This window comes from Protopterus annectens, chromosome 6.part0, assembly GCF_019279795.1.
Source record: "Protopterus annectens isolate FY-2018-M chromosome 6.part0, PAN1.0, whole genome shotgun sequence".
NCBI classification, from domain to species: Eukaryota; Metazoa; Chordata; order Ceratodontiformes; family Protopteridae; genus Protopterus; species Protopterus annectens.
Genome location: NC_056737.1, coordinates 230,848,179 through 230,858,283, shown reverse-complemented (window position 1 = coordinate 230,858,283; position 10,105 = coordinate 230,848,179). Strand labels below are relative to the sequence as shown.

The following is a 10,105-nucleotide window of genomic DNA, read 5'->3' as shown; positions in this document are numbered from 1 at the left end:
AAAAACCACACTTGCAGATACACATATTCAAATACCTTACAATATAGAGCTTATGAGAATCAGGCAGGAACTCCCTAGTCATTACTACTGTCTGAAAACTAATAAATAAATAAATAAAATATGAACTCTATGTAATATACAGTGAGGAATACAGTGTTTAATTCAAGTGGTTTTCAAAATAAAAAATGGCCTCCTTACCTTCCTACTGTCCAGCTGAATAACTGAAGGAATGGCTATCTACAGCTCAACCTTGATTATGGCTGATTTCCTTAAGCAAAAGAAGAAGGATGAAGGTTTTGCAGGAAATACATCAAACTGCAAAGGAGAAACCATTTGCCATTTTTGTGGAAGGCCTGAATTTCATGTAGTCCAGAATGACTTTGCATTTACAATATCTGCCTACAAACTGAACAAACATAATTAAAAAATGTCATTATTTTAAAACAGAATTAATGAAGTTGGACTTCGCAGAACCCTACTCTAAGTTCCTAAATTAAGTGTTTAACAAAAGAAAATATATTTTACTGAAATGCAAGAGATCTACTTTTATCACCAAAGTAATACTTGTAATTTTAAACATGATTAATGCAATGTGTTTTATCAAAAAAGTAAAACCTGCAACTTTAAACAATACAAGTGCAATACACCCCCAACATGTTCAACATGTAGTAAATGTTAGTGGAAAAAGGATGACTGTGACATATTGGGGCAAGCTAAAGGCCTTTTTTCTTTTGTATAAATGAAAGGCATTTAGTACAGGACTGTGGAGAGAGCAGACATACAGCTAAAAATTGTGACCTAAAGTGTAGGAAATGTAATGGCAAAGGACATTTTTGGTTTGACTGGCCTATGTTACAGGACAAAGGAATGTCTGAATAAAATACCGAAGATGAAACGGATAATTCTGTGGAAGAAAATATAGATGATGAACATATAATAATGTGAAAAGAAATGGAGATAAACACTGGGAAAATAAGCTGTTATTCGGAAAGAGAATAAGTATCAACTGCTATGAAGCGAGGAAGGAGAGAAAGGGGATTTTGACAAAGGAGATGAAAAAGAACAGCGTAAGAAAAATCAACAGGGGGAAGAGTATGAAGGAGGAAAAGAAAAAAGATGAAAAAAAAGAAGAAAAGAAAGGGATGATGAACAGATACAAACTGTTAGATATGAACAGTATTACAAATTATATCAGGGAGCTAACAGTAACTGAATTGTACAAAAACAAAATGTATATGTTTATTCAAATCTTTATGTGTTAAAAAAAGAGAAAAGGGATAGAACTGAGACCTTAAGGGGAAACAGTATTATGCGGTCTGTAGGAAATTAAAAAAAAAATGTTCAGGTATAGAGATTTTGATAAGAAATTAAAATAGTAGATGTTACAATATGAATACCAGGGAGGTTGGCTTAATGGTTAAGGTGTTTACCTTACAGACACAAGGTGCAGGGTTTGATTCTCACTTGGCATAACTGGCTAGACTTAAAATGGCCCACAAGCGCAGTTAGTCTAGCATGAATCTGTGAATCTATGCAGGATGATGACGTGTGATATAAAAAAAGGAGAACAACGTGTAAAATTATTTGCAATTTATGCAAACACAAATATGACAGACAAAAATGTTAATAGTAAAGGAAATAAGTATGATTTTGAGAGAAAGAATGAGGCAAAATTGGTTACATGTGATACAGAGAAGGCATTTGATAAGTATGAGGCGGTGCATGAAATTTTGGAAGCATACAGAATAAGTAAAAAAAATAGCTGAAACTAGAAATTTGTTACAAAAATTCATGGGTGAAAATAATGGTAGATGGATTGGAAAAGGGATCAGGGTAAGGAGAAGAGTTAGGCAAGGGTGTCCCTTACTTATGTCTATATTTTTGTTCTAGTAATAAATGCAATTATTCAAACTTTTATGTCAGAAACATATAAAATATATTGGGAAAGGAAACTGAGATACCAGTATGCCTGTTTCTTGCAGATAATTTGGTTAATTGTAGCAAAAAAGAGAAGGTGGATGAATGAAAGCATTATAAGAATTGAAAAGTTAATAAAAAGTTTTGTTTAAGATTGAATAAAGGAAAAAGTAAGGGGTTCAGTAAAATGAAGATGAATGGAATCTATTATAGTAGGAAGGAAATTAATATATTAGGGGTTAAATTGGGAATATGAAAACATAATGAATCAGTGGGGAGTGAAACTAGAAGAAATAAAAAATACAACGTGGAAAAGTTTTAATTTATCATATAATAAAAAGGCAGATATGTAAAGACGTGCATTTTGGGTAAACATACTTATGTTGGGGGAGTTTATAGGCTTCCAGGAAAAATGGAAAAGGAATTTGCTAGAAATATTTTCAGTTTTATATATGGTTCAAGACAATAAACAAGAAGAAGGGGGAAATCCTATTGCTTCTCGAGCATGAATGCACCTATTTTGTCTCAGTAATAGTGTGGAAAAAACAGGAAGACTAAAATGGCGGGAAAACTGTTTCAAGAGACTTATGAAAAAATATGGAAACAAGTAAAAAATTGAACAAGGAATAAAAAAAATTATTATGAAAAGAAAGAAATGTGTACATAAGGTACTGTTATGTAAATTAAAAATGAATTAATATTGTGAGAAAAGGAATGCGTAGTATGAAAAAATTATGCAAGACTGTTTTTTTTTTTTTATATCCATACTGTGATTTATCACATGGTGTTAGAAATGTAATAAAGCAAACATGGAAAAAGTTTGAAGATTTCAATGAAGCTGGGGACTTTTTATGTTGAAGCTTTTAAACAAGTTATCTGTTAAGGGAAATATGAAATATAAAACAAAAGAAGAAAGAAGAGAGGAAATTCTAAAACACTGATTTTTTTTAGAATGTAAAATGAAAAAGCTTTTTTGGGAAGAGTTTTAAAATGTAAATAGTTGGTAAGATTTCAAGGAAATGAACACAAAAATTATACTGTATGGTACATTTGAAAAAGGAAGAAAGGACAAAATTGATAAATGAGATAACATAGTATTTGTTGCAATCTGGGTATTGTGGAAAAGAAGGTATAAAGCAGTATTTTATAACAAAAACAGAAGAAATGAAAAGTATTGGCAGAAATAAGAAAATGGCTGTGGAAAAAAGCATTGGGAAGGAATAATGAAAATTAAGGAAATGGGAATTGAAGTAGTATGTAAAAAACTGTGTTGCATTACTCATAACAAAAATGTAAAATTATGTAACTAGGATGGATATGGTAAATAGTGTACATACATACACACACACACGTATATATATATATATATATATATATTTTATATATATATATATATATATATATATATATATATATATATATATATATATATATATATATATATATATATATATATATATATATATATATATATATATATATATATATATATATATATTATATATGGGTCTACCTGACAATGCCGAAAGCTGATAACACTGACGATGAGAAGACCGACACCAGAAGATCGAAAACTGGGATGACCGACAGATGAAAACTCCGACGCTGAGAACACCGACATGTGAAAAGGCTGTGTAAGTATGCGGTAGTGACGGACGTTAGGGTTAGGGTGCGAGTAAGGTAACTGTGCGATATTGATGGACTCTAGGGATAGGGGTGGGTTAAGTGAGTTAGGGTTAGGGCACGGGTCAGGTGAGTGTGCAATAGTGACAGTCTTTAGGGTTAGGGGTGGGTTAATTGAGTTAGGGTTAGGGCGCAGGGTCAGGTGAGTGTGCGATAGTGACAATCTTTAGGGTTAGGGGCGGGTTAGGTGAGTGTATGATAGTGATAGTCTTTAGGGTTAGGGGTGGATTAAGTGAGTTAGGGTTAGGGCGCGGGTTAGGTGAGTGTGCGATAGTGACGGACCTTAGGGTTAGGGTTTGGGTTAAGGTTGTAGATAGTTGTGTATGTAAGGTTTAGTGTGGGTTTGTAAGGATTTTGGTGTGCTTGTGTTGTGTGTGTACTTTTTGGACAGGGGATTTGTTTTGTTTGTTGATTGTCGGGATTGTGGTGTGTCGGGCATGTGAGGTTTCGTGTTTGTGAACTTTCGGTTATGTGGTGTCGGTGATTTTGTTGTTGGTGCTATAGTGCGTCGGTGTTGTCAGGTAGATCCATATAGATATATATATATATATATATATATATATGTACATATGCACACACACACACACACACACACACACACACACACACACACACACACACACACATAAAATATAATCCCGAACACTTTGTTTGATAAAAGCAGTTGGATTTATTTTTTACATTAATCTGAATGACCACCAACTGAAACATGTGGGAACTCGGTTTAATGTCTCATCCGAAGGGCAGCACATACAGGAGTGCAGCACCCTCAACCCCAACCCTCATGCACTTCTGCGGTTTCAGTAATGGAATATTAATCCAAGTATGTAGTGTGGTGACTCCTTTGCCAAGGTGCCTATAAATGGGTCTATAGCTGCACATCTTACCCACAAATATCACACCAGGAATCACTAAAATCTTAAGTTAATGATACACATTCTTGACTTTACCAGAATTACAAAACAGAGTATTTTTCATGGGGTAAGCAAACCTGTAACTACTTCCTACACCCCTGCATCTCTATATATACTCACATCAAGACTGCACAACTTTGGGAATAAGAAGAAACTTTCTTACTCCACAATTACCCACAGTTCCACAATCTCACTAATGCTAATGGCTGTTTTACTACTAAACATGGAAGTCAGTTAAACAGAACTGATGTTCCCATTTCAAGAGCAGCCACTGTGATCCTATCTAGGATGCCACTATCCCATGTCAGAATTATTAACCATAATCATTTTCTCTTTACATAAAAAGCATTCACATTTGTTATGCGTGCAGCATATCCATTCTGCAAAACTGTGGTTTACTTTTTATCTGTATGTATTCAAAATTATGCTAAGATTAGCAATGAACTAACCATCAAGAACAGTTACTAACAGCTTATTAAATGTGCAGCTGGCATTGCAGGTACAGAGACTCTGTTTCCAACAATGACACAGTGAACAACATGAACTAGCAAGATCAGTTCTGAAGAAGCTAGTAGATAAGGTGAGTTACAAATGGCTGATAGACTGTTCTGTAATATCAGAGGGAGGATTAAAAGTATCTTCACTACAGGAGTAGCAACTAGTGGAGGCCAAGGAGTAGATGTATGTGCACACACAAAAATAAGGTCTTAGTCGATGTACAAGGAACATCCCACTGATAGTGAGATTTATGGAAACTTGCATCCCCATGTAAGATCTAGGCAGGGAATATACTGTACACAGTATATAATGTGCAGGGTAACATGCAAAGTAGCAAAAAAATAAATAAATAAGTCGACTCCTCTATCTATGAAACCCTTGATATCTCCAAGATGTATGCTGGATGCCACGCATTAACAAACTTTCTTAAATACATCATAAGCCTCAGAAAATACTTTTCAAATATTTTCCCCTTGGCTGAACATTTCTTTATTGATCAAAATAGCTTACATTTTTCTATTGCCTAAAAGTAGCTCAAGTAAAATTTGCAACCCACACCCCCTTGTACCAGGTTTCAACTGTGATGAAATCACACTAGCTCTATAATTGGACATGCTCTTACTTTTCAAAAATGTCTCTCTGTTAACTCCAAGCCAAGGATATGGGAACAAAACAACTGGTAATTTTCTTTTGTTGTATATATACTACTGCAGTCCAGTTATATAAACACTGTTCAACTTTCTTTCCTTTGTCATAGGCATAGTACACAAGACAAAAGACAAAAAAAAAAAAATATATATATATATATTTATATTTTTGATGTATTGATTCAATATCGTATTCAGTGATCAATTATGCATAAAGTCCATTCCAAAAGCACTTCTTAACCTTTGGGTCCTTTTCTGCCCTCTCCCTGCTGACCATTGAGCCTCCTCCCAACCAGACATGAACTCGTTTGTTCCCTCAGGGTAGAGGCCATCCCCAGAACCACAAAAGTGAATGCCATCAGGAGGGGCCATCATTTAGGCAGCCAGGAGGGATGTTTGTGCCTTTGCCAGCATCCTGACTGTGACAGTGTTTCTATACATATCTTAGCACCTTTCTTGGATGGACAGATGTGTGACTTGGATCCCTAGATGGGACACTATACCTTCCCATACACAACTGCACACTCCTGTGCACCTACTTAATGAAGGCTTCCATCCTACAGCTGCTTGGTGCACTGCCTCCCATGGCTGGATGTTCTACCGCTTACTCCAAAATCTTGCATTGCACTTGGCTAGCTATGAATCAGAATAGGCACACATAACTTCCCTGCCAGTTCTGTCAAGCTGCTGAGATGCTACTTGAACTCACATCACCTATGCCATACTCAGGATTTTAGCCCTTTTTGAAATGTTTTTTCCATTACTCTTCTCTGACTGAAGGGAAGCAATATTAGATTATAATTAACAGGTTCCCATTTGACCACCCTTACTTTATTCCTAGTGGAAGTAGCAGAATATGGGTATAGCTTAAGGCATAATTTGGGGTTCACTCCATTTGTAAATGCCATCTACCTTCTTTAGCTGTCTTTGGTTTGTTCTTTTTTTCCAGTGGTCTTTATTATACATTTTATTTACAGAAATAATGATTATAACTTAGGGAAATGAGGTTGTAAGTCCAAATTAAAACATGCAAATGTGTCAGGTACACAATTAAATGGAAAACACTTTATGAATAATTGCTATACACATATAATTAAATATTTTCTTACACTCAACAGAAGTTGTATTCTGAGAGTTATTATCTGGACCAAAAGAGAGGTAAACCGAAGACCTGAATGAAGTGTGATTTCAGCATCTGTGCGTGTTTTTCTGGAGACATGCAAAATCATGTTAAATACATTTTACATGCCTAAACAGTTTATATGGTTTTACAGGACTAGAACGACAACTAAAATTCCAAGAAAAATATTTTACAATGACATAAATTAAGTAATTAAATCTGGAAAATTACAATGCTGAGCAAAGTTCAGTTGTTTAAGCTGCACTTACCATAGCAACAGATGTTCGATTAAATTACTGCTGCAGTAGCCTTAACTATATGGGTTATATTCTGCCAAAGATAGAACAGCTAGCCAGTCTTCCTAAAGCTTTCACTTCCCCCCCTCAACCACCCACACACACTTACACCCAGGCTGTTGTGTTCTGAGGTACTCTGTGAAGAAAACAGCAGCCTCTGTGCCATAATACTTCAGGACCTTCTTGGTCACAAAGAAGAGGGAGGCTACCAATCTAAAAAGTATAGAAATGATAGACTACATATCTAGTACACTAATAAAAATATATACACATCAGAAGATGAAGTCAAGGAAAATTTTTGAACATTTATCTGGAATCCCAGAGTGGTAAGAAGAGATGAAACTTGTGTTATGGTCTCTTGACAGATGGAACAAGACTCTGTAAAGATAAGTAAGTTGACTAAATAAGGAAATATGCGAATGCCCTGCAGTCTGCAATGAGTTACCACTTGAGCAAGACACTTTGTAAATATCCTTGGAGCTAAAGATAACCTATTGGTTAATGCAGACAACTGATAATTGACCAAAATACAGAGTATCAAAGACATTTCTTGAAGCATGTGGCTATAGGAATGTAATGATAAACATCTTTAGGTCTGATGTTACCATGACACTCAAAGGGTAGGTGACAGGCAACAGAGTCTGAAGGGTCAGCATTCTAAATTTTGGTACTTTCCTGTACAGATTAAGAAGGAAAGATCTAGAACTGGTCTCCAAGAAAGCTCTTTCTCTGGTACCAGAAAGATTCAGGAATAGAAGTCTTTGCCCTATTGACCTGAAGGCACTGATTCTATGACTCCTACAGTGATTAAGTGATGACACACCTGTGGAAAAATATGTTTGGTTTGAAGGATGGAGAGGAATTCCCCTGAAAGGAGGTATTTGTATCCAGTGCCAAACGTAACCCTCCTGAACCAATTTTATCATCCAAGAGTCTGAAACAATCTCTTGCCAAAGGGGAATGTATAGAGGCACTTTCTGGGACAGATTTCAAGAGATAGTGACAGAGAGAAGGCACGGGGAATAAAAGGCTGGTATAGTCATTCTGAAGTACTAGAATGATCCTTTTTTGGGAAAAAAATTCCCTCCTGCCATCTTTTTTTTTTTTTTTGTTCCCTGTTTGTCTTAATCTGGCAGGGGTTGCGTATTTGTTTTTTAAAAGGAAAAGAGGATTTGGGAGATTTGTAAAGGATGTCTTGAAAAATCTTAAACACTCCCTGAATTAACTTCTTTCTTTCTTCAATTTGTTTTAAAAGCTGAGTTGCAGAAGGACCACACGAAAAGTACAGTTTTGTACCTACCATAAATGTAGATGTTCGAGGATCTCCATTGCTGCAGTCCTTACATATGGGTATTCCGCTGTCCACAATCGGCCCGAATACCAAAGGGCTAGAACCGGCGTCGGTCATCGGCGCCCGAGACTGACGTCAGTACGTGCCAGTACAAATGCGCATGACCGACGCCATAACCTCAGTCTTTCTTGCCTCAGATGTCAGAATGCAAAAAACACCACCCAAACCCCAACCTAAAAAGAAAAGGGGGGAAGGAGGGAGGAAAAATTGGACTGCAGCAATGGAGATCCTCGAACATCTACATTTATGGTAGGTACAAAACTGTACTATGTTCTTCGTCTCCCACTGCTGCAGTCCTTACATATGGGTAGAATCCCAGAGCAACGGAAAAAAGGGAGGCTGGCCAACTAAATAGCATTAGGGGCTGCTAACATGCCCTGTAAGATTGCAGTGGCAAACCCAGCCCTAGACCTAGAATAAAGAGGTAAATGATAATGCTTTGTAAAGGTATGTACAGAACTCCAAGTAGCTGCCTCTAGAATGTCTTTAGTAGCTACCCCTCTCAAAAAAGCAGTAGAGGTGGCCATAGCCCTAGTAGAATGAGGCCTGATCCCAACTGGAACATCCTTGCCATGATGAGAGTAACAAAAAGCAATACAATGGCCAATCCACTTGGAAATAGTCTGTTTTGAGACAGCCTTCCCTCGTGAAGTCAAAGCAAACTAAACAAATAATTGTTGAGATCTTCTGAACTCTTTGGTTCTGCTCAAATAATACCTTAACTGCCTATGTACATCCAAAGAATGCAAAACTTTTTCCCCTTCATTTTGGGGGTTAGCATAAAAAGTAGGCAAATGTATAGATTGGTTCAATGCCACATTATAAATCACTTTAGGCAGAAAAGTAGGATTAGTACGTAAGGAAACTCTGTCATTGTGAAAAATCAGAAAAGGTTCCACTGCCATGAGGGCCTGTAATTCAGATACCCGTCTAGCAGAAGTAACAGCCAATAAAAAAGCAGTCTTCCAAGACAACAACTGCAATTCAGCTGTAGCTGCAGGTTCAAAAGGAGGCAGAGTCAGCTTTTCCAAAACAAAATTAAGATCCCAGGTAGGAGTAGGAGCCCTCCGTGGGGGTCTTACATTCTTTGCCCCTCTAAGAAACTGTTTAACCAATGGATGTGAAAATAAAGGAGGGTCACAATCATAGTGAGCAGAAATAGCTGCAGCATGCACTTTTACAGAAGAGAAGGACAAACCCTTGTCCAATAAAAAAGTCAAATATTGCAAGGTACAACTCAAATTAGGCAATTTGACATCAAAGCCTTTAGCTGAACTCCAAAGAAAAAATCTCTTCCATTTACCAGCATAAACTTTTCGAGTACTAGGACGCCTGGCTTCCAAAATAACATCCAAAACTTGTTGAGGGAGCTGAAGGTCCTCCTTCTCTAAAACAGAATGCCAGGCTGTCAGGTGTAGGGATTGCACCCTGACATTGAGAAAATGATTGTTTTCCTGAGACAATAAGTGAGGAATCTGTGGTAATGGCCAAGGTGTTCCATGAATTAAGCTCCTCAACAGAGGGTACCAATGCTGACGAGGCCAATCCGGTGCTATAAGGATCATGCAAGGTTTGTCCCTCCTGACTTTCAACAGCACCTTTGGAAGAAGAGGCAAAGGAGGAAAAGCATACACGTGAAGGTTGCTCCAACTGAAGGATAGTGCATCTATTTTCCAGGC

General features: G+C 36.8%; 1 long non-coding RNA gene across 1 annotated transcript in view; it reads right to left on the bottom strand.

Moving 5' to 3' along the window:
* Positions 1-204: 204 nt before the first annotated feature.
* LOC122804229 overlaps positions 205-10,105 on the bottom strand; it is a 40,422-nt gene continuing 30,521 nt past the window's right edge. Inside the window, exon 3 of the long non-coding RNA XR_006365204.1 lies at positions 205-406. This is a non-coding gene — a long non-coding RNA (uncharacterized LOC122804229). The remainder of the gene's footprint in view (positions 407-10,105) is intronic.